General features: G+C 37.8%; 1 protein-coding gene and 1 pseudogene across 1 annotated transcript in view; one reads left to right on the forward strand and one right to left on the reverse strand.

The window, feature by feature from the left end:
• Cntnap2 (contactin associated protein 2) overlaps nucleotides 1-26,786 on the reverse strand; it is a 2,154,251-nt gene that overhangs the window by 1,065,761 nt on the left and 1,061,704 nt on the right. The gene's annotated exons all lie outside the window — the stretch shown is intronic.
• LOC116903883 lies at nucleotides 22,974-23,698 on the forward strand (annotated as a pseudogene).

A 26,786-nucleotide genomic window follows, 5' to 3' on the forward strand; every position in this document is an offset into this window, starting at 1 on the left:
GTGCTAAGAACTGAATCTGGGTCCTTTGCAAGAGTAAACACTGTCAACCCCAGAGATATTTCCTCAGCCCTATGACAGAGAGTCTTTTAAAAGCATCTACAGAATTAACAGTATTTCTTGGCAATTTTTATTCAAATGAAATAGAGTATTAGTGACTTTTAAGAGTACTTAGAAGTATATATATATATATATGAAGCTATCTCAGAATATAACAGTTTACTAAACTAATGTATAAGACTCATACTTCAGAATAAAGACAGAACGCTTATTTAGTGATAAACTAATTTTCCTTCAAGTTATTATAACTGAACACATGTCTTCGACTTGCATAGCTAGTGTTTTCCAGGCTGAGCCATCTCACTGGCCCAGAAAAATACTTCCTAAATTATTTATATATTACTATAAACACAGTAAATATTAGAGGCATTTCATATAGAACATTAAAAGTTTAAATAGGCATGCTAGTAATACGTGCTTATTTATCTTAGGACTGCCTTAAGTTTGTGTTGTATTTATTATAGTTAGCACACATATAAAAAGACTGAGATGGAAATGAACACAGGGGTGTTTGATTCTCAGTTTCATTATAAAAAGACTCAGCATAATAGGTAATAATGTGAACTCTTAAGTCAGATGTCTGGATTCAAGCCTCATTTCTGTTCATATGATCACTGTGCTTATTGTCAGTTAATCTCTTCATAGGGCTGCTGGGAGGAATAAATGCACAGATGCCCCGTGCCTTATGGTGGTCCAACTTATGAGTTTTTTGTTTTATATAATGGAACAAAAGCAATAGCACTGAAATCTGAACTACTCTTGGCTTTACAATATGTGATACCTCCTTATCTTCTGATGTTTGGCAAAGGTTGGTCTGTATCAAGTTTATCAAAGGGAGTATCTATAAGTCCCAGATATTTGTATTCCCATGAGACAGATGACAGACATCTTACTGTGCTGGGCTGCTAAACTCTGATGTGCAGTATTTAATGCACCATGGACTTATACTTTCAAATTGCAGTAAACTTCTAAGAATATGGCTCTATCATACATTTTGAAATGTCTACATAATTACCATTTGAAATAGTACCTGACACAAAATTAGCTCTTAATACATTTCAGCTTTGTCTTTTTATCTCTAAATCTCAAACTTGGTTGTTATACATTTTTTTCAGGAGATATCATTCATTATGAAATAAGGAAATGTGTTTGTTTTTATGAACAAATACCTTCCTATCACATAAATTAAAAGTGCAAGGTTAAGAAACGAGCTGAATTGAGAGAGTATCTGGATATAACTTGGCTAGTGTACTGGTCAAGAGCTGTCAAGGCAAATTCTGAACTACACACCAAAAGTCAGTATCTCTCCTTCATAACTATCAGCCTCCTTTCTCCTCCCCAAAATGTGCCTTTTTAAAGCTAGTTTATTCAGTGTTAAGTAGTTCTGCAGACAGTGAAATAGTTCTGAAAGTGAACCAAGTTCCACACAACTTCTCATTGGGATTAACTTGGAAAAGTCTGAAGGAAAATAGAGCTCACATTTTCCAAAATAATTTTTCTTTTAAAAATATATACTATTGCCATTGAAATCACCAACTCACAGCCACTATAGAAACACAAAACAATGTCTCTATCAGCAGTTAGGCATAGTTGGAGGAGAATCATGGATCCCTCTTCTCATTGATGAATGTTTTGCTATTGGTTAATTCAGGAAACAGATATTGATCCCACAAGATTCCAATAGTCATTTTCAGGAATGATTGCCTTAGTTGATTTAGATGGGACACACACATATGCACACACACACACACACACACACACACACACACACGCACAAAATCCAACTAAAAAACAACAAAATAAAATAAAACAAAACAAACAAAAAACAAAATTAAAATAAATATCACAATCCTAGGAGGAGATGGGAAGTTATTGATAGGTATGGGGAGAAGATAAGAGAAGTTGCAGAGAAAGCATAATCAGAAGATAATACATAAATTCATGAGACTGTCAAGCAGCAAGATTGATCCCTACTATCTTAGGGATTTTGTTACTGTCATAAAATACTATCCTCATAAGCACTTGGGGATGAAAGGACTCATTTCAGTTTACAACTCTGATGTTACACCCCACTGCTGAGAGAAGTCAGGTCAGAAACTCAAACAGGGTAGAAACCTTTATGCAGGAGCTGATCCACAGTCATGGGGTACTGCTACTTACTGCCTTGCTCTTCACTGTTTACTCAGTCTACTTTCCTATGTACCCTAGGATCATCTACCTATGGATGACACTGCCCACAGTGATCTGCGCACATACCCACTCACGTACCTACCTACACACACATAGACACACACACACACACACACACACACACCCATGAATCATCAACCAAAAAAATGTAACATAGGCTTGCCCACAAGCCAATCTGGTAAGTCAATTTTCTCAACCGAGGATCTGTCTTCCAAAATGACTTTAACTTGTCTTAAGCCTACATAAATCTAAATAGCACATCTGCCTGCCTGCCTGCCTGCCTGCCTATCTGTCTTTCTGTCTGTTTGTCTGACTGTCTATCTATCTATCTATCTATCTATCTATCTATCTATCTATCTATCTATCTATCTATCCATTCATCTAGTGTTGTATGAGTTTTTACTTAATTCTTGAATCATTTTATTTGATGCTCCTTTATAGTATATGTCTCCAGTCACTTAGTGATTAACAAAGCAAATTCAACTACGTATTAAAATATGAATATTTTTACCAAGTGAGGCTTAACTTTTAAGTTTTAACCAGTGTTTGTCAAGTCATATTCCAGCTTCTGTTTTTATATTTTTCCATATAATAACTAAATTTTTTGTATTTTTTTCTAAAATTTCCCCGAGTTATAATTGCTAGAAAACTTGTCTCAGATGCAAATACAAAATGTTAATGAAATGCATTCTATCTGCAATGTTGTTGAAATGATATTATTTTTAAAGTAGGACTCTTGAGGTGGTTGGTTAGATTGAACAAGAAGAAACAGATGTTGCTCTTATTAGAGACAAGGAGAAAATACTGGTTTAATGAATATTGAAAAAATAAAGTATTTAAAATACAGTCACAAAGTAAGATGTAACATCTGTTGGAAAATGACTCAAATAAAATTGCAGTGATGAGAGTTTTCAGGTTTTGGTTTAATGTTCAGTCTTGAGAGGAACATTCCCAAGGCCTTGAATTTATCGTTGGGCCGCTACAGAGATCTATGAGGTAATAATGACATATCTCATAATTTATTGATGCTATGGTGTGCTTACAGACAGGAGCCTAGCATGACTGCCCTTTGAGAGAGGCCCAACAAGCAGCAGAACAAGACAGACACAGATACACCCAAACAATAGACAAAAGCCAGAGACACCTGTGATTGAACTAGGGAAAAGCTGGAAGAAGTCATGGAGGAGAGCAACCCCATAAGAAGACCAGCAGTCTCAACTAACCTGGACCCTGGAGATCTCTCAGACACTGAGCCACCCACCAGGCAGCATACCCTAGCTGGTACAAGGCCCCTGACACATACTACAGAGGATTGCCTGACCTGGCCTCAGTGAGGGAAGATGCACCTTACCCTGGAGAGACTTGAGGTTCCAGGGATGAGGAGGCCTAGTGGGGAAGGGGTGGGTGGGGACATCCTCTTGAGACAAGGGAGGAGGAATGGGATGAGGAAGGGTCTGAGGGCAAACCAGGAAGGGGATCATAACTGTACTGTTAAAAAAAGTTTATAAATAATTTAAATGAGGCAATTCCATAGGATAGAAAGAAAAAACAAATATTTCTATGTGCATATCATATACTTTCTACATTTTGTACATAAATTCCATAAGGAAATCTATCTTACTAATTGCTATGTTTCATATGCCAAACCGAATTTTAACAACCAACCAATCAAACAAACCAGTCTATAAGGAATATGGGCAGTCACAGATCCTTTCTTTTTAGGTTTCATTTACTGTATAAAAATTGTCCATTGAATCTAGAGCCTAAGGCACCCTAGGTAAGTCCTCTACTACTGAGTCACATCTCTCATCTTATTTTTGTTTTTATTTCTATACAGGATGCCACTAATTTTCCCAGGTTACCTTGAACTCATTCTGTAGCTCAGCTGTTCTTGAACTTGTGATTCTCCTGCCATGGCTTCCAGAGCACTGGGAATACTGGCCTATGCCACCAAGCCTTGCAAGATATCTGTCTGTCTGTCAGTCCATCCACCCATCCATCCATCCATCCATCCATCCATCCATCCATCCATCGATTTATCTTTTTTTTTTTAGTTAAAGATAGACTTTTCCGATCTTTACCAATCCTACAACAGATAGAGGGCTTATATCCAAAATATACAAAGAACTCAAGAAGTTAGACCGCAGGGAGACAAATAACCCTATTAAAAAATGGGGTTCAGAGCTAAACAAAGAATTCACAGCTGAGGAATGCCGAATGGCCGAGAAACACCTAAAGAAATGTTCAACATCTTTAGTCATAAGGGAAATGCAAATCAAAACAACCCTGAGATTTCACTCACACCAGTGAGAATGGCTAAGATCAAAAACTCAGGTGACAGCAAATGCTGGCGAGGATGTGGAGAAAGAGGAACACTCCTCCGTTGTTGGTGGGATTGCAGACTGGTACAACCATTCTGGAAATCAGTCTGGAGGTTCCTCAGAAAATTGGACATTGAACTGCCTGAGGATCCAGCTATACCTCTCTTGGGCATATACCCAAAAGATGCCCCAACATATAAAAAAGACACGTGCTCCACTATGTTCATCGCAGCCTTATTTATAATAGCCAGAAGCTGGAAAGAACCCAGATGCCCTTCAACAGAGGAATGGATACAGAAAAATGGTACATCTACACAATGGAATATTACTCAGCTATCAAAAACAATGACTTTATGAAATTGTAGGCAAATGGTTGGAACTGGAAAATATCATCCTGAGTGAGTTAACCTAATCACAGAAAGACATACATGGTATGTACTCATTGATAAGTGGCTATTAGCCCAAATGCTTGAATTACCCTAGATGCCTAGAACAAATGAAACTCAAGACGGATGATCAAAATGTGAATGCAGATCGCCCTGAGAGACACAGCCAGAATACAGCAAATACAGAGGCGTATGCCAGCAGGAAACCACTGAACTGAGAACAGGACCCCTGTTGAAGGAATCAGAGAAAGAACTGGAAGAGCTTGAAGGAGCTCGAGACCCCATATGTACAGCAACGCCAACCAACCAGAGCTTCCAGGGACTAAGCCACTACCCAAAGACTATACATGGACTGACCCTGGACTCTGACCTCATAGGTAGCAATGAATATCCTAGTAAGAGCACCAGTGGAAGGGGAAGCCCTGGGTCCTGCTAAGACTGAACCCCCAGTGAACTAGACTGTTGGGGAGAGTGCAGCAATGGGGGGAGGGTTGGAAGGGGAACACCCATAAGGAAGGGGAGGGGGGAGGGGGATGTTTGCCCGGAAACCGGGAAAGGGAATAACACTCGAAATGTACATAAGAAATACTCAAGTTAATAATAATAATAATAATAATAATAATAATAATAATAATAATAATAATAATAAAGATAGACTTTTCCTGTGACTCATAAAGGTAGAAGATCATTTTGGAATATAACCTTTACTGTTAGAGCGTAGCACATGAGATTTTTCTGTGTGACACATCTTTGAGACATAGAGAAACTCTCACCACCCCACCTCCCTGCAGGGTTTCCTGTGAGGCTTGGATTGGCCTCTAACTTGTGACATCTTACTTCAGCCTCTGACATGCTCGATCATGTCAAGCTTTAACATAAGATTCTTGTGGATAGAGTCTCTTATATAGATATCCAGAATCTTTTAAAGAAGAAAAAAGATCTAAATTAGTGGTTCTTGTCTGCATATTAGACTTACTTCAGGAGTTTTCAGAGTTTTCCATTGACATGTCTAAATTACTAGTGAGAGAAAATTAAGAGCAGAGTAAATAGAAACTCTAATCACAATCTGTATCACATGCCTTTCCATGAAGGGACAAGAATGTGATCAAATTTATAAGCAATGTAATAAGACCCCTTAAAAATACTTGAGATAATAAAAAAAGGAGAAACCTAAAGGATTTGTCATTCTATTTCAAAATTACTGATGAGGTTCCGCTAATCCAGAGAAATTAGAGATGAATGCTCTTACAATATGTCCAATATGTGCAACTATATTTTGACAAAGACACAAATGCAGTTCAAAAAGAGAAGTAAATGTGTTCTTTTAGGCTCCTTTGTTGTTTTTCAAAAAATTGTGTTTAAACACAGAGAAAATTTTTATTGATTTCTACTTTATACAACCATTTACAGAAAATCTAAGTGGATTTTAGACCTAGACACAAAAGTCTAATCTGTAAACTTTCTAATAGAATATCCTTGAGGCCTTGGGTTGGCAGAGATTTCCCAGCAGGGGTCAAATTCAGTTGATAGATTGTACCGGATCAAAATTCAAATTTCAAGTGAAGACAGAAACTGGGAGATCGTATTTATAATACATGTATTGGAAAATGGAATATAATGAAATATACTAAAAATGCTTACAAATCAATGATGTAAAAGGCCAAAATGTACACAGATCACGACACAAATGAAGATGAAAAATACACACCCAGAGACATGAGATAACATCGGAACCCATCATTATTAGGGAAATTAACATTATGTAAATGCTCATCATTTCAGTGCAGGAAAATTAAAAGTACTGATTAGAATTCAGGGCACTTTGCACTTTCATGCATTGCTGATATGAGTATTAAATTGTACAACCAGTTGAGGGGTGACAGTTTTTAAACAAAACTAAACATACTGATATTATGGGTCAACAACTGTTTTTCTAATTATTTGTCCATTAGAATCAAAGTGTATGTTGCCAAAGTACTAACAGATCATTTTCACAGTTTTCTCTCATAATAATCCCTAAATGGGAATACCTTTCTATTTGTAAAGTATATTTACAAAAATGGGAAATACTGTATCAATGAAAATAATGAGCTAGTGACACAAGAGTAGAATGGATTTTTTAAAAATTGTGCTGCATTAAAAAATGTGGATTTTTAAAATAATGTACTGTGGTGGGTAGAGAGATAGTTCAGGGATTAAGAATACATGCTGTTCTCACACAGGACCTGGATTTCATTCCCAGAACCTACATAGTAGTTCAAAACTGTCTGTAACTCCAGTTTCAGGGGATCCAAAGCCCTGTTCTGGATTTAGCAACACTAGGCCCTCACATAGTACACATGCAACGCAGACAACAAATGCATACATCCAAATAAAATACATATCTTGAAAAATAGCATATGATATAACTTTTTAGATGAAATTTGATAACAGAGAAATTAATCTATGGTGGTAGACCCAACAGTATGGGTTAGTCAGTTGGCTCTGTAGGTCAAAGAACTTGTCAACAAGGCAGGAAATCTGAATTTGATTCCTGGAACTCACATGAAGTTAGAATTAATTTTCAGAGCTGTTCTTTGACCTCTACCCATATGTCATACCGTGCTTGAGCCTTCGTTCACGGAAATATATCATGCACAAAATACTAATGTAAAAACATTTAAAGAAATAATCAAAGTAGTGGCACCAAGGGAATTTAGATGCAAGTATGAATGTATAAGAAACTTCATGAGTTAATCAAAGTATTCTGTGGGTTGCCTGTGGGTGATTTTGTTACATATGTATACGTAATCAGAACTAAGTAAATGAGACTAAGGAAATGGCTTAGTTCGGTAGAGTGCTTACTATGCAAACAAACCTGTGTTCAATCTCCAGCACCGAGGAAAAGGCTGGACCTTGGGGTATGCACTTGTAATCTCTGTGTTGAGGAAGAAGAGATGGGCAGATCCCTGGAGCTGACTTTGTCTCAGAAATAAGGTGGATGACTCCGAAGGAAAAATACAACACTCAAAGTTGACCTTCACATCTACAGAAGCATATATGCACATGCAGCCTCCCTGTATATGAACACATGGGCATGAACATACATCAATAAGTTCTTTTAAGATCTGTTAATTTCATGTAGAATTGTTACTGATTTGTGAGTGAGCCTACTTTTTTATATTTATTGGTAATTTCTCCTGTCCATACTCAGGATGGTTTCATGGTCATTTACAGACATACAGATGTACAGAGTCGTGAGAAACTTGAGGAACCTAATGTGTTATATTCCAAACTAATGTAGACCAAGAGAGCACTCTACTGTCATATCATTTCTCAGCCTACGAAAAAGTCTTTTCATTCCATTGTGCACTTGGTGGGGTGCGTTGTGCACCAGTGCTCACAGAGCCAGTGTTGATGTCTAAGGTATCTAAGCTTAGGTATCTAAGGATGAGAGGGCTGTGCTGTGCCTTATACAGGAACATGTGCTGGATAGATACCCAATGGCTACACAGTACTGACTGCTGGAAATATGAAATACACTTTTGTTTTGTTTTGTTTTGTTTTTACCAAGTTTGAGGGTAAAGACCATGGACCATGTTGGAGATGAAATGAAGCAAAAAAGAGGTGAGGTGTTTTAGCATTAATATTCTGTCATATTTTCCTAGAAACAAATAGGAGTGTATAAGGTAAAGATACTTTAGAAGTGTTATGAAAGAAATTTTGCTTGTATTTGGTGTGGTCATAAGACAAATAACAATATGTCACAAAAATTAACATTTAAGAGGGAATACTGGCTATGTTTGCTTTTTAAATTAGGAATAATACTTTCTTTTTAATCCATAAATTATTCATTGTAAGAACTAGAAATGCTCAAAAATATATATAAAAATATTAACATCACAGGGATTCTTCACACTTAGTATCTAGCATGTGTTATCCTAATTTTGTAATGGATAACAGGAAGCCAATAATGGAAGGAAGCCAATAATGGAAGGAAGATTTTTCAAAGGCATGAAAGGACAAAGCCAGTAGGAAGGACTCTAATTTCCTCCCTAGAGGTGACTCAAGTTTTGAGTTTTCAGAACCTAAAGAAAATCACATGGGCTTTATCTCCACAGGTCTTGTTGCCCGTCACTCATTTGGTGATCTTTCAGTGTATGCCTGGCAAGATTTCTGGCACCAGGAGTATTGGAGTATTTTATAGAACACAGTCATATAGACCACTTTTAGGCATGGATAATTGTTTTAAAGTAGAGCATGATGGCATGGAAAATTGATTAATCTACGTGAGACTGATTGACAAATTATGCCCTGGGCATTAGGAATGACTCAGGGAGCTAAAGGGTAGGAAAGGGATAGTCATTACATCATTTTGAGAGGAGGCCTTAAAGGGTCGGAATGTAAAGTCTAAAGGCAATAAAGTAAGACAATTAGCAGACTTTGATGTGAAACAGTAGACTGGTTTTAGAAGAGAGATTAGGAAACTCTTCAGTGCACATGATTTGCCAAGTTAAGAAGAATAAGAAGCTGACTCGGGCTGTGGGCATGAATGGCAGGTGAAATAGAGTGAAGAGAAAACAGTAGAGAAGGAATGGAAAGAAAAGTATGATCCCAAGATGACTCCTCTGAGGGGAGAAAGAGAATCTGTGCAGTGGTATACTTTAATGAAACTATGAATCTTGTCTTCATAAGAAATTATCTTCATATAATGGCATTGACACTTTTCTTTTGAGACAATGTCTCATTGTGAAGCGCTCACTGGATTGAAACTCACCATGTAGACCTAGCTGGCCTTGAACTCACAAAGATCCTTCTGCCTCTGCTTCCTGAGTACTTGTATTACAGATGTGTGTCACCACATAGAAGTATGTGTTTCCATATCCAGATACATTTTAAAATATTGTCTGTAGCCTTGCGTTCTCTCTGATTAGAACTATAGTATATACATATATATATGTATATACTATACACATATGTATATGTGCGTGTGTGTATTCTTTAATTGTATCATCTGATTTTACAGTACAGAAGGAATATCATCATTTTGTTTATGAATTATTGGTTACTTTCTCCATTCCCAGTTTCTATTTAAAAGTTTAAAAATTACATTTTATTGGTTTTGACTTTAAACTTTATTATTATTGTTCATATTCAATCTGTTTCTATTTTCAGACAAATTCATTGTTCTAAATGTATTCTATTTTGGAAAAAGAAGTTGCGATTACTCTCAGTAACAAAACTGGACTGACATTCACATCTCATCTTTTATCTTTGTTCCACTTATGTTTCAGGTAATTTAATATTGTACAATTTCCTCCAAGGTCACAAAATTTCCTCTAAATATAAGAAACAAGCTCTCTTCAAATACCAAGGGCACTTAAATCGATTCCCCGAACTCTTTTTGAGGGCATTCCTGTAAATAATATAAAAATCAAAAATGTGTATGATGATTCCTGGAATCAAGAAGTTTCTCTTATTATATATTATTATATGTCCTAATGATATACAGACTGTGCATTTTTGTAATTTCTATAAAATACTTATCTAACTTCTGGAAGCTAAACTTGTGTGGATCAGAAAGAGAGGTGAAAAGTAAATGGGAAAGCAGAGTATAACTTAGATGGTATCTAAGTTATAGAGCATGGTATTCAACTGGGATCTCTAATGGGAAGTCCCTGATCCCCTTTCTTTACCCAAATGAAGGAATCCTCTTGCTTCTATGCCCTCAGGGAAACATGCTATTGAATATCTATAAGTTCCTATCTTCAAGATGCTACCTGCTAAAGAAATGAAAATTAGGATGATTACAGGTTATATTAATGTTTTTTTCATGACTCAAAGGTACACATTTTTTAACTCTCCTCTCTCTTAAAGAGAAATTGGTGACTACCTGATAGCCAGTGACTGTTAGATCAGTCACAGTAGAGTTGCAGAAGCAGAGCAAAAGAGATGTAGAAGACTAGAAACACAAGCATGAGGACAACACACATCACTCAACAGATTAATTCTCAAATCCATCTTTTCAGTTCTTTTCCTAAATAATACAATAAAAGAGAGCTTAAAATGAGATCTCTTGCTTGTATTTTCTTTTTGGATGGTGACTGTGTGTGCCCTATGTGGGCAGACCTGGTCCTGAGGTCAGGCTTTTCTTCCACTACCCTCCCTATTAGTTTTTGAGATAAGGTCTCTCACTAAAATGGAAGCTGTTCAGTCTGGTTGTGCTGGCTGGCTAGCAACGCTCCGGGATTCTCCCATCTCCACTCTTGGAAGGCAGAGGTCACTGGCCCTTACTGACATATCTGGCTTTTTGAGTTCTGAGGAATTCAAACATAAGTCCCCATGCTTGATCAGCAGGCACATTACTACCCCAGCATCCTGACAGAGATTTAAAATGCCCGTCTTTAAAGTAGCATGCTTCAGAAATTTCATCTTTTCTTTTAAATGTTTGTCAAAGTTTGGCTTTTATCATAAACACAAAGCACTGTAAGTGTACGTGGCTTTCATTAAATGAAAGGCCATTTTTCATTTTTATTTATACCTTTTTGGACCAGATAATTCCAGTGACGGCCTGTTCTTAATTTACATAGGTTATCTGCCTACTCAGCGCTCAGAAATATTCAACTTTTGAAAGTCACTATGATCAGAGTCCTAAACTGCAAAAGACATCTTCAAATCTTATGTGTATATGCAATCCTTTATATTTGAATGGAAATCATTATTTTTGAATTACATCATAAAACGCCTAATAAAACCACAGCTCTGAGGTTCAGATAATTCTATATTACTCTCCTTTAATAGAACTCTCTCTTTTTTTTAATGCTTGGTACTGAATGAATTTCATCCTTTAGTCAAAGGCACTGCATGGATGGTGCCAACATAGGCAAACATTAACTCTTTATCCTTTGCAAACTGATTACTTGTCTGTCTGTCTGTCTGTCTGTCTCTATTACCTGTTCTTCTAGTGACCCTTGGCATCAGGGACATCTTCCATGAATTTCGGCTCAATAGCATTTCTGTCAACTGGGCTATTAATGAGAAGTGAACCATGAAGGGCACATCTGCAGATATTTATGAACCACCTCTTCTCCGCAGCCTCCATTCAACCATGATCATTTTTTGAGTGTCAACTGCTTTCTGGTAGTTTTTCTTCCAAGTGGTTAAAATACAAGTGGGAAAAATATCCTAACCATGAGCACATTAAATAATATTTATAGGCATGGCATTCCATATATATATTTTGGTTATATATTTATACTTTAAACCAGACCACAATAGGTGTAAAAAATGAAGGCTACTTTTTTAAATTAATATTTTCTTACATTATTTTAAATGCTGATTATTGGCTCATGACTTATTGTGTGCCTGCATCCTGTTTGTCTGTGTATCCCCAGAGATGTATTAGTTACTGTTGGATACAAAACAGTAGGAAAGCAGTGTCTCAAGCTACAACAGAGCAGGTAGAAGGGGGTGTGTGGCCAAGAATGAAGTAGCACATCATTTTACTTCTTTGTCCAAGAGATTTTTATCAACATAGTGATGGATGCCTCATGCAGGCCAAATTACGAGACTCACTTTAATGCTAACCACTTAACATAAGAACAAGAATCCTCACAATTTGCACAGGGAAATAGACCAATTTTGAAAGAAAAACAAAGCTAAAATATGCAGAATACACCTAAAGTTATTTATTGGGGTGTAGATCTATATTTGGCTTTCTTGGAATCTCTAAATATTAAACCCAACAGTCATAGAATACTTATACAGATAAAAAAACAGTGTTCACTACAGATAGAAAGGAGAAGCTCATGACCTAAAAACAGCAAAATTCATTTTAATGATCTCTTAGTTGAGAAGAAATAGCAACTGCTGGTCATTCTATGGAGTTGTGAGAACATTAAAATGACAGAGCAACTTTGGAGACTGAACATGTACCATCAAGTAAAATGTGTTATTTTACTGGGTCAAATCTGTCAAGGAATCCTCAGTAATTTCTGGGTTTTAACTTATACAACAGAGTTGAAAATTTAATATATAAATAAAGTTTCTTTTTAGTAAAACACTTTCTCATAATTATATCACACAGCAATGGTTTGCAGAGGTGAACAGCTGAGGAAATATGGAGTAAACTAAATTTTTTACAGTGATACATTTCTCTGATACAAATAAACCACATTCATTTTTTATTCCTAGGGATCATCATTACTAACAAAAGACTATATATCCACAAGAGGATTTTTCTTATTACATAACACAATGACATTTTGGGGATTATTTATTTATTATTCCTGCCTATTGGGCCACCTAATGGGCCACTGTTTACTGGAAACTCAATGATTGAATTTAAAGCCACTCTAGTCTTTTAGTAACATGATCCAGTGTTATATAGGTCTGTGGCATTTTAATTCATTGAGTGACATAATCATGTTATCCACATATATATGCAGTTTTTCAAGACAAGAGTGTATTTAATGTTAACCTTAACAAATACATTGAAAATGTTGAATAGCTGAGCCATTGCTATTGCTAAAGAGTAACGGGGTAGGCTTTTAACAGAAGTCATCAAGAAATTATAAAGTACTGTCCTGGTTAGGTCTTTGTCAATATGATACAAGCTAGACTTATTTGGGAAGAGGAACCTCAGTTGAGAAAATGCCTTTATTAGAAAGTCTTTAGGAAAGACTGTAAGACATTTTCTTGATTCGTGATTGATGCCTGGCGTCCCAGCTCACTGTGGTTGGTGACATGCCTTTGCAGATATTCTTGGGTTCTGTGAGAAAGAAAACTGAGCAAGCCAGGGAGAACCACCAGCAGTATTCTTCCATGGCCTCTGCTTCAGTTTCTGCCTCTAGGGTCCTGCCTTGACTCTCTGCTCTGAATTCCATCAGTGATGTACCGTGACAATTGAGTGGCAAGCTAACTTACCTTCCCTCAGTTGTTTATGATCTTAGTTTTTAATCCCAATAATAGAAACTTAAACTAGGTAAGAATGTGGTACATTAAAAGACTAGGATTTTTTAAGGTTTATTTACTTATTTTAGGTATATGAGTGCTCTATCTACATATACACCTGCATGTCAGATGAGGGCATCAAATCACATTGCAGATGGTTGTGGGCCACCATGCAAGTGCTGGAAAGTGAACTCAGGACCTCTTAACCACTGAGCCATCTCTCCAGCTGAACATTATGACTTTTAAAAAGATGAATTAGGATAGTAAATGACGGGAAAGGATGATACTGTTAGTAGAGGGCCAGCTAGATAATGGATGTTTACTATACAAACTTACTGACCACTGGCCAACGCATCGACTCTTTGTTGGAAGGAGAGAACTGACTCCCAAAAGTTGTCCTTCCATCTCCACATACATGCCACCATAAAAATAATAGATAAAATTAAAACAAAAAGAAATAGAAAAGGCTTCATCAAACTTCTGAAAGGAATTTCAACACAATTGCATAAGCTTTAAAAAGTTATGATTCAGCTGGGTGTTGGTGGCACACGTCTTTAATCCTGGCATTCAGGAGGCAGAAGCAGGTGGATCTCTGAGTTTGAGGCCAGGACAGGTAGAGCTGCATGGTGAGACCCTGTCTCTTGAAACTGACCAGTTGATCAACCAACCAACCAACCAACCAACCAACCAACCAACCAACCAACCAACCGACCGACTAACCAAAAACAAACAACATCTCCCCCCACCACCACTACAAGAGGTTCTTTTTCTTCCACATTAAGACTAAGTCCATCCTTAAACATAAATTTAAACTCAATAGCTTTCCTCTGATTAACTTATCAACCACGCTTAGGGATTCGTTATGCCTCATAAACACTTGCTTGCAAAGTGTTTTAAATCAGAAGGATCACAACACTCCACTTTAGAATTCCACAGATTTCGTTTTTCCTGCTTTAAACAATAATCTTACTTTCATTGACACTTTCTCTCTGAAGCAACTTCAGATGTATTTATTATCCCTTCGCTTTTGATTTTCCTCTCCCTCTCTCCTCCTGGAGATTCAATTCAGAATTATGTGCCTTCTAAGCAAGTCCTCCAACACTGACCTCTACAGCAGCCTTCCTCTTTGGCATGAGGCTCACCATCTCTAGACCTTTCAGAACTCCCTTTTCCTCAGGTTTAGCCTCTGTTATACTGAGACTATTATAGCTGAATTATTTTGAATATTAATAATCAATTTTCTGCTTTCAAATGTTTTAATGTTAATGCTTTCTTTAGAAACTGTGCCTCACAGTGACCCCTTGACTCCTTGTGTGGCAGTGACTATGTTTGGAAAAGCCCAGGAAGCTTGAGAATGGACGCTCCCATGAGGAACACATGAGAATGGATGCTTCTGTGGGGAACACATGTTCTTAAACTTCTTTCACACTTGTGACTACAGGAGAAGAGATATATAATGTACATATTAATCAAACAAAAATAACAAATCCCAGATATATTTATGTCAAAAATTTGTTTTGTTTACATATACTTTTATCACTTAGTAAAGGTTGAAGAAAATTTCCATACTAATAATGTGGACTTTCCTGCTTATTTTCATATAAAGAGTTAAACCTTAGGTGAATATTTTATACCTCAGGTATAGAATATTTTGAATAATTTTCAGAGTTTTGTCAGAGTTAATGTGATTTTTCTAATCATTTTTGCTGAGAATAGCAATTCATATAAATATAAAATGCCAGATAATTAATGGTCACTTGTGCAATTGTTAGAAATTCTGTCCTAATCTCAAGCCCAAAATAATTTAATGAGGTTTTAGGAAACTCAGTCAATAACTAAATTATCAGATGTAAAAAAAATCCAATATTCTAATACAATACAACCCAAAGACATACTAATTTGGATACTTACAAGCTGAGGGAGGCAAGTAGAAAAACACTAAGTCTTTGTTTTCTGTAACTAGGCCACTATGTTTCTGTTGGAGCAGAAAACTTAGAATGTGCATCACTGCAATTCACCATACAATGAGTTCAAGTTGGAGCCGAATGTTTTCAGGCAGCACTTGCTGAATGTAGTATGGGAGCAAATAACTCAGGTTTATGACATGTTTTATTTTGAATTAATTTTGATTTTGCATGTTCAGAGACTTTTACAAGAGAAAACTTTTCATGACCCTTAAGTTTAGTTCTATAATTTCTTTTTAGGTGAAGACCACAGTTGAAGAAGCTAGGACAAAGCATGGTCTCAAGGGCTATTGGTCAGAACCAGATCACAGTTTTGTTTAGTTCAGATTTCCACAAGTGTGTCAAGAACTCTACTCACTGATGAATCTCCCCAAGGGGACCCCACAGTCTCTTTAAAGAAGGAGAGAGAGAGGAAGCACAGAGTTCAGGAAGGGGCAGACTAAAGGGGAATGATGAAGCAGTTCTTGGTCTGAGGCAGAGCCCGGGTTTCAGTTTATTTCCTTTTACAAGGATGGCAGTCTTGCTAACCTTCCAGCGTTAATGGGCAGCATTTAAGCCACAGCAATGGGGTTGGTGGCTCCCCTTAATCTGCTCCACACAGACAAGAGCCAAAGGACAGGATCTGAAGCAATTCAGTGAAAACTCATTCTTCAAAAGAGGATTGGCTAAAGATATTTGGACACACAAAATATCAATTGACAAACTACCAATTTTACAAATTTATCACCAATCCATCAGGTAATTCTGTTGCCCAATATTCTTTTTGAATATATTCTATGAATATGAATGTATTCCTATGAATGTATTCATGAATACATTTCTCTTAAATATATTCAATAAATGTGAATATATTACTAGTATTTTAAGATTGTTCAATTTATCAAAAGCCAAGGGTCATGGATTTAGCCTTTTAATGAATTTATTCATGGAAACAAATTCATGAAGAACATGGTCCTGAACTAAATCATCCTGAGAACATGGTGAGTGGAGAAAGAGTCAATAACTCCTCTACCCACTCATTCAACCAGATGCCAGGATAAACACTGTTGTTAGGATGACATAGAGACAAACATACTTACTTACTAGAGCTAAACATCTTAGCACAACTACTCTCTTTAAATACTTTGGCTAAGCAATGCTTTAACATTTAATGATTATTTTTCCTGCTCAAAGACGGAGGTACACAAGTAATGTGTACATAAATGATGCCAAGTCCTGATCACTTCATATAAAATATAGTATGGACACTTCCACATATTGATCTTCATCAGTCTGTATTTACTAGAAACTTGAATGTCACACATGAACCTACAGAATCCAGGTAGCTATTCATCCTATGGGTGAATTCAGAAAATGAACAAAGGAGGAGATCAAACGTAATACACAAGGACGTAGCTCAGAGGGAGAGGGTTTGCCCAGCATAGCATCGCAAAGGTGTTGTGCTCCACTCCAGAACCATAAAAGTGAGGAAAATATGAGGTCTTGTGGCCCAAGGCTTATAAACCCATCATGGTGTAGGCTGTGACAGTGGATTACAAATCCAAGGTTAGCTTGGACTACAGAGCCAATTCAAGGATGGCCTGTAAAAATAATTAAGACTCTGTATCAGAATCACAAATTTAGAAGAAAACATACAATTCAGTAAAAAAAATTGCAAAATTTGTGGAAGACCCTATATGAAAACCCCAGAATTGAGAGGGGGGAAGAGGAGGAGAAAGAAGAGGAAGAAGAGGAGGAGTAGAGGAGAGGAGAAGAGAGGAGAGAATATGTGTGTTTGTTAGAGGACATGCCAATATCTAGTAGTAACATACAAACATGGTAATAAAATTTTGGTTATAGGAATTAATATACAGATAATTCTCCTTTTTTTCAGATATTGCAAATTTGAAAACTCAGAGAGTGATGTTAGCTGGTTTTAACATTCTTTATAATAAGAATGAAATGTTATCTCATATATATCATGTGTGTAACATTGTATTTCTCAGGAGTCTTATTTTCTTAAATTAGAGTAGAAATATAATACATCAAAGTGACTCTATGTTAAAACATACAAACAAGGTTAATGTGAATGTAATAGTTATTCTCACTAATTACGGTTTTTAGTAAGCCATGATTAGCTTCATTAAGTAACACATTAGTCTCTTTTTCTTAGCTTCATGAGGTAGAGTACAATGAGATTGCTTGATTTAAGCTTTGTGTGGTTTTAAAAAGACCAAGTGTTTTTCCCCAAAGGGCACCACAAATAATAAAAATGCAGATCCTAGTTGAACATTGTTATTCTCTGAGAAAGTCATCAAAACCACATCAAAATGTTGGCATTTCAAGAAAAGAGTTTGCATTATAGTGACTTTGACTTCTACTAGAAATTTCCATGGCCATCATATGTGAACCCTGGTCATGAAGTCGCTGTGCTGTAGGGAGTCTGACCCTTCTTTTTGTCTCTGAACTGTGCAAAGTCAAAAGAAAGCTTTTGTTGTTTTTCTTTATGTAGTTCCTTCCTTTAATATATAATTTCCCAACTTGCTCTCAATGGTAACTCGAGCAAATAGAAACTGTACACTTTTCACTGCTGGTTTTCCCATTTACTTAAACAATGGCTTCCCAGCTGTTGTCAATATTTGAGCTTAGTCAGAACTCACAGGGAAACATGGCATAGTTCATAACTAGCTTCTTCCATAAGTAAACAACTAAACAATTTTATGTCATAAAACAAATGAACTAGTCTGAGTCCATTGGAATTCATGTAAAAACTATTTTTCATGTGTACTAGAGTTGATTAAGTCTCTTGTTCAGAGAGGTTTTGAAAGATAAGCTCATCCTTTCCTATAGATTCTGTCTACATTTTTAAAGCCAGGTTCCTAAAACTACTATTTCAGCATGGTAACACTTTTTTTTATCTCTTTCTTGTATTTTGTGAACATCAGAGTTTTCTACTTTCATAGATGAAGCTTACAACTACCTTAAAAATGATTCATGGTGGTATTGTTCTTGGGATAATGAATTTGTTTACTACAGTAACAATCTTGCAATAATGGGATATACAGAGACTTGAACATGTTTTGAACAGTAAGTGCTTGGCTTGGGTATGTTGGATTAACTCATGATGAGTCTAGAAAGGAATATGGAAAGACAACTGGGATAAGTTTTCTTTCTTATCTAGGTACTCAATTATATAGTTTATCTCCTACTGTATCAAGACAATGATTTGACTCTGAAGATAGACCAAAACATTGTTTTAATGGGAGTCAGATGCTATATGAACATATGTGGTTACAACAGCTTATCGGCGTAAGTGTAAAGAACAGAAGCAATGCCTAAATTTATTAATTAGAGACTGAGTAGTCAGCATGAGAAATACATTCCTTTCAGTAAAATTCATTACATCTGGTTAAAGTCAAAGATTTAGTAACAAAACTATTTACCATATCTCACTACTAAAGAGAAACTGATATTTTATATTATTTTCTTCTAGGAGATTATTTTTAACTGAAAGAATGATACAGCTTAACAAAAATAGTCTATGCAGGCCTTTTTTACATGTTAAATTAAATTTGCATATTTTAATACACTGTTGGAAATTCAATCCTATTTTCAAAAATTTTATGTAGATTACAACAATAACATATTAAAATTTAGATAAGTATTTCTAGCATATTTGGTATAATAGCAAAAAGATTAGGTTCAGAGTGAATGTATTTGTCATTAGCTATTTAATCAACTACGTTATAATTCATGTTTCAAGTACATATTTTTAGCTGTGTCTAGCAACCTCTATATAATGATCTATAGTAAGAACAGAAGCTATGTTTTATTTATTAAATTTTATTACAATAACATTTTTTCATTCTGGTCTGTTTGATGAGAAGTTATAAAATTCTACCATAAACATAGTCATTTCCCAAAGATAATTACACATGCTTTATTACTTAACACTTCTCTCTCCTACATTTGTTAGAAGGCAGGTAAATCAAGAGGATAAAGGAATTATTCCGTGCACAAGTAAAGTTGAATGATATCATTTATCTGACATATTGCCTTATAGCTCAGACTTTCCAGGGGGACAGGCACAAGTTGAAATATGACCCTAGGTTTCAGAGGTACATACTGATTAATGGGGGGTGGTATATGTGGAGAAAGAAGCAGATTCTGCCTCATACTAAATTAAAGAGGTTTACAATAAGAGGGGCCAGAAAGATTGTTTAACTTTTAAACTGAAGAAGTGGAGGACTGCTAATGTGACAGGAATCCTGCAAACAAGAACTCACAGTAGCTGTGACTTGTGCACAGACCCTGAACATGATCTAGCTGGACCAATTTCCAGAATGGATAGGAATGTTCTTCTGAAGTACCACTCCTGACTAAGGAACTATTGGCAATTGCTGCCTTCCCTTTTATTGAAGTCTTGGTACGTTGCGTGCATTGCAGTGCATCACCTTATACCCAGGCTCATATTGGAAGCACTAAAGTAGATTCAATGGGCTTAAAAGGACTCCACAAGCATTCCATAGTGTCTTCTTCTCTCTGTCTTAACTAGTTGTGTCATTCTGTGTTAATGAACATCTACCTTAAAAGAAGTTTCTCCTCTCAAGTCTCAGGGGTCATTGTGGAAGAGGAAGGAGTGATATTGGTAAGAGTCAGAGGTGATGGATTACTACAAGGCATAGTGTTTTCCAGACAAAGGAAGACATTTGCACCTATAACTCACCACAACTGTGATAGCATGTATGAAACTTGAGCAAGCTCCTGCCAGACAAAATTCTGACATCAAGAAGGGAGGAAGACACAAAGTTCTACCCTTAGCAGTGGACCTATTAGTAATGTGTAACTACTAGAAGAGGATGAATCAGTGTCCTTTAAGTGTGTGGTTCTTGGACGGTTCAACATGCTCCAATGGAAGGTCACATAATCAAAAATATAAGGATAGTACTAACTATATTTCATGGGTTTAGAAAACAACAAACAACAACAACAACAACAACAACAACAACAAACCCACAAAAGTTGGGTGGTTGGGGAAGTTGGAGTGGAACTGGGAGGGATGAGATATGATCAAAGATATTGTAAAGGATTGTAAAGAAGTAGGAAAAATGAGGAAAAATGATATGATGGAAGGGGAAATATATAAAGCCGGAAAGGAACAGTGGTGGGGGAAAAAGAGGAGGAAGTGGAGGTGAGGAAATATGAGATGGGTTGGATCTTATAGAAATAATCAGTAATGCTACTTGGCAAGAGGGGATCATGACAAACTTAGAGGACTCCCCAGTCTCCCTTAGCTTCATAAATACATGACTGAATACATATTGTCCACTTATTTCTGTCTTTAAAACCCCAGAAAGGTGACCATTCAATACTCATTTGTTGAGTGAACAAGTAGGTTGCCTAAGCTTGAGTGAGAGCAATTGGCATTCAGTTCCTGTGTGCAATGGGAGAAATCATGAGCGATGTTAGATAGAAGTAGATAATAAAAGACTTAGATTTCAACTTAAGAAGGTTGAATTTCATCCAATTAGAAATTTATAGAGCGAAGAGGGGTCATAATTAGAGAATACTTGAGAGAATCACTTTAGCAGCTATCAATTATGAGTAAAATATGACAGCTTTTCACTGACATCCCTTCACATTCTTCCAAATAAATATGTCCCTAATGTGTATGTACAGAGCTAAATAAATTCAATGCTATACTTGGACATGTGAATTATTATCATTCACCACTCCAAAGTGAGCAAGAAAATGGCTTAGTTCAGAAGCTCAGCAGAATTAACTTTTAAATTTCATTTTGGTAGTTCATCCTATGAGGGTTCTGCAAAATTCATTTACCCAGCTCTAGGTCTAGCTTTGTAGTGATATGGTCCTTTCTGCATTTGGTTCCCATTTTACCTTTGCGTCTTTTACTTTCCTTCCATCTCTCATCAAAATTGTATAGACCTAAACTCTCTCAGGATGACTCTTTAAGTGGAGAATACAATCCAACTTGGAGACAGTCTCAGCTGTCCATATTTATGTATCAGTTACTCATGCATGAACTTGTTTACAAATTATGTATTTATGTCTATAGTTTAGCAACTCCCCAAACATTTTGCAAAAGCATTATATATTTCACTTGCAGAAACAACAGAATCAGAGCTGTCATTGGTGTCTTATGAAGATAAATTATTGCGCCACAAAAGTCATGAGATAAAGGGTAACACAGAACTTGATTTCCTCCCTGAAGGTACTGTGGCATTCACTGTCAGTCAAATGTCAGGGCAACAACTTAGTTTTCATTACTAACAGCATTACTATCATGGCTGAAACCACGACCTCATCACAGGGGAAGGAGGCTTCTTCTAAAGCCCTTGAGGCTGAACTGCACAGCCATTCTGTTCTCATTTGCAGCATCTGTGTTTCAATCTATAGTGATATTAAGGGGAAAGTGGGGATTGAGGGCTTCCTTAACTGAACTCAGGAATTTCAGGAATAACTTCTTACACAAGAGCACATATAAAACTACGTAAGAAATGCTTTAAAATCTGTCATTAATGTGCCCATATTTACTGATAAAACATGTGTACTTGGTTTACAGCTCTGTTTTAAAGATGGTGTTTATGGGTATGTACCATTTGGAACTTCAAAATCAAAGCCCTCTAACATTTTCAAATAATAATAATGACATAACAATTAAAACAATATGCACCAACTTTAGGAGCATGTACCCTCCGTGACAGTTTTCCTGGCTGATGGTGAAGGTGGGGTTGAATTCAGTGTTACCTTTCAGCTTGGGTTTAGCCATAAGTCTGGGCCTTTGGCAGGTGGGGAAGCAAAGTAAAGGACTGCAAAGGCAGTGCCAGGAGCCACTCAGTGGACATCCACACCCTGCCTTTCCTTGGTTCAAATCTACTAGGGTACATAGCAGCACTCGAGGAAGAACGGCATCTAAAAGTAGGTGTGTGCTTTGAGCCATTCTGTAACGTTCACATACCAATTTATATCAGGCCTTCCAACTCTAGATCACAGCTATTAACAAATTTATATGGAGCTAAGTCCTCCAGATGACACTTGGATTGGAATCTACTCTGTCCCATATAAATAAAATTAAGAAACTAGGAATAAGAAACAAAAGTATAGCTCTCCTCCAGCCGAGCAAGATGCCCAAAGGAAAGAAGGCCAAGGGGAAGACGGTGGCTCCGGTTGCCACCATCATCAAGAAACAGGAGGCCAAAAAAGGTGGTCAATCCTTTGAGAAAAGGCCCAAGAACTTTGGCATTGGGCACGACATCCAGCCCAAAAGAAATCTAACACGCTTCATCAAATGGCCTCACTACATCAGGTTGCAGCAGCAAAGAGCCATCCTCTATAAGCGGCTCAAAGTACCTCAGTTTACCCAGGCCCTGGATAAGCAAACAGCTACTCAGCTGCTTAAACTCGCCCACAAGTACAGGCCAGAGACAAAGCAGGAGAAGAAGCAAAGGCTGCTGGCCCATGCTGGGAAGAAAGCTGCTGGCAAAGGGGATGTTCCAACTAAGAGACCACCTGTCCTCCGATCAGGGGTCAATATAGTCACCACCTTGGTGGAGGACAAGAAGGCTCAGCTGATGGTATGGGGGTGTCCTACTGCATCATCAAGGGAAAGGCCAGGCTGGGGCGCCTGGTTCACAGGAAGATATGCACCGCTGTTGCCTTCACACAGGTTAACTCAGAAGACAAGGGTGCTCTGGCTAAGCTGGTGGAAGCTGTTAGGACCAATTATAATGACAGATATGACGAGATCCGCTGCCACTGGGGAGGCAACGTCCTGGGTCCTAAGTCTGTGGCTCGCATTGCAAAGCTAGAAAAGGCAAAGGCTAAAGAACTGGCCATTAAACTGGGTTAAATGTACACTAAGTTTTCTGTACATAAATATAATTACAAAATTTAAAAAGAAAGTAGAGGCAGGAGGTGGGGTTGTGATAGATATTCTGGCTCCTTATCAAAGGCAGTATATATTGATGTTCATTCACACCAACAAGTCTCACTCCAGAGGAATAGACAGATGTAAACGAATACTGTGATGACTATTCTTGGTTATCAACTTGACTCCTTCTGTAACTAACTAAATTGAACTGAAGGAATGGCCATTCAGAGCCTGCCCCAGATGTAGCCCATATATATATACAGCCACCAAAACTAGATAAGATTGATGAGGCTAAAAAATGCATGCTGAAAGGGACTGGATATAGATCTCTCCTGAGAGACACATCCAGAGCATGTCCAATACAGAGGTCAATGCTAGGAGCAAACCACTGAACTGAGAACAGGACCCCCTTTGGGGGAATTAGAAGTAGTATTGAAAGTGTTGAAGGAGCTTTCAACCTTATAAAAACAATGCCAACCAACCAGAGCTCCCAGGGACTAAACCACTACCAAAAGACTATACATGGACTGACCCAGGGCTCCAACTGCATAAGTAGCAGAGAATAGCCTTGTTGGGGCACCAGTGGAAGGGGAAGCCCTTGGTCCTGCCAAGGTTGGACACCCAGGGCAGGGGAATATGGAGGGGCAGTAAGGGGGATGGAGGGGGGGAATACCTGTGTGGGAGAGGGGGAGGGAATTGGAGGCTTATAAACAGGAAACCGGGAAAGGGAATAACATTTGAAATGTAAGTAAAGAAATATATCTAATAAAAAAATTCTTGTCAGCAAGCACTTCCTGTTATCAGCAATCATGCCAGGGTTTAGTGTCTGCAGATGGGGTAGATCATACCCTCTCAGGATAAAGCTAATGTGGGAAGATGGGGGTGTTTGCTGACAGGAGATGCTTGTAGGTGATTCCCAGGGAGGCACCTCTGAGAAACACTTGCAGCCACTTCCACAAAGTGTTTGCAAGCATGCTTGACTCAATTTTGTAGAAAATAGGATGGACCAAGCTGGGAGATGACAGAGGCCTGGCTGTCCCTTGTGATTCTCAGAGTGCAGTGAGGTGAGGCCTCTGTGACCTCACAGGGTAAAGCCCCGCCCTAGTAACAGCAGAGTTTTTAGGCTGAGGACAACTCAGAGTCCAGTAAAGAGGGCTGGCATTCACAGTGAGCACATGTGTCTGCCCATGTTTGGGCTGTTTTCGTGGAATGGGCACTATCTGAAATTTATCACGTGAGTAACTCACTCAGTGTGAGGCGCTTCCTCATTAGGGTCTTAAATGTGGGAAACTGAAACATAAAGAGGACTTGAGGTGTTTCTGACTGAGGAGAGCACATCCTAAGAGAGGTAGAAACAGGTCAGAAATCTCACAGTAGTAGGACTGGCCAATCAAGACTTCAGGGAGAGGAACCCCTCACTCACCAGGGATCGAGGTTTTGGACAGAAGCCACATACATATATCTGGACCAGGACAGGAAGGAGGAAACAGTCTGTTGCCACACCCACATTTGACCATCACGCATAGCTTGTCCAGGGAAGGGGGCAAACATCCCTGGTACTAGTGTCTGATCTTCCCTGAGGACTTCAGTCCTTGGCAGTAGCAATTTTCTCATTTGAACTCAGTGGTGCAACAAACACCAATGTCACTATCACAGGAAACACCATGACAGCACATTCCCCTCCCATTCTGTACTTATATGTTTTCTTTCTGTGTGTGTTGTATGTGTGCTCGTGTGTGCTCATGTCTGCAGGTCCACATCCATATTGGGAAAGTGCATGAGGATGACTCTGGATGATGTCACATAACATCTTCTACAAATATACACACTGTTAAATGAGACAGGGTAATTTTATGTTTGGGCTTTATTTAAGAGGGAAAGCACAATCGTTTCTCACCTAGGCACATAAGAAGAACCTGGGGAGAAGTGTGGTCAGGCCTCTGTTACCTCATATAATAGCCCATTGCCATGGTAAAGGCATAATCATATTTAAATTGTATGCTAGTATGCATGCTCTAGGAGTGTATATATGGGAATGCATGTTCCTTCAGGTTTATAGGCATGCAGGAAAGATCAGGAACAAGGACCTGAATGCCAGTTATAAGGGCTCAGTGCATTTCCTGAGGTGTTTCTTTTCTAACACGACAGGAGTTTTGTTAAGTAGCCAAAAAAGCAGTGAAACAAGGGTACCTGCCGACTGGTATGCTATATATAGACTCAGAGAGAAGACACTATACCCACGCCAGGAAGAGAGGCCTTTGGAAGAAACTGTCAAGTCAGCACCTGCTCTTAAGACGCAAAACTCAAGCCTATAAATGATCAATAACTTATATCATCCCCCACCCTTGTCATCCTTTCAGGGAGCATATGCTACACAGGTACATAGGAAGAGCTTTACCAGGACCTTCTCAGTGGCTTCTCTAGACATGACTCTTCCTGGAAATAATCTTGATATTCAGCTGATAGACCCTTCCTTTAATGGCTATAGACCTTGATATGCCATTCTCTCTTCATCTAATTTTCATATTTATATTTATAAGATGGGTGTTAATGTATTTGGGAATGAATCTGTATGTGTGTGTGTGTGTGTGTGTGTGTGTGTGTGTGTGTGTGTGTGTAGAGACTCAACCATGTCAGCTGTTTCTTTCATGATATTCTCAAAAGTCATTGACTACCATGAGGTCAGGGAGTGAAACTTCATGAAATGCTTCATGGGAGATCCTATTACAGCCTGGACAGCCTTTGAGCTTTTTTAAACTGAGTGAGGCTTGGCCTTTGTGACCTCACATAGGGGGTCACTATCCTGGTTATGGGTGTGTCCTAGTTCTGAGGGCTGCAGAGTCTATTATAGGAGAAGGTGCCAGGGGTCCCTTTCAGGTGAGTCAGCACAGAAAATCTTTGGGGAAAGACTGAATCTCACAACAGTATTTTATATGGAGGAAGTTTTTTGTGAAAGGGGGAACAAAGGGTTTTGGATGGTCAAGACAGATACAATCTTGAGAAGAATGTTAATAGCAAGGACTAGGGGATATCCTCACAGAGCATGACCATGGATGACACACACACA

The sequence above is a fragment of the Rattus rattus genome, chromosome 6 (genome assembly GCF_011064425.1).
Source record: "Rattus rattus isolate New Zealand chromosome 6, Rrattus_CSIRO_v1, whole genome shotgun sequence".
Lineage (NCBI taxonomy): Eukaryota > Metazoa > Chordata > Mammalia > Rodentia > Muridae > Rattus > Rattus rattus.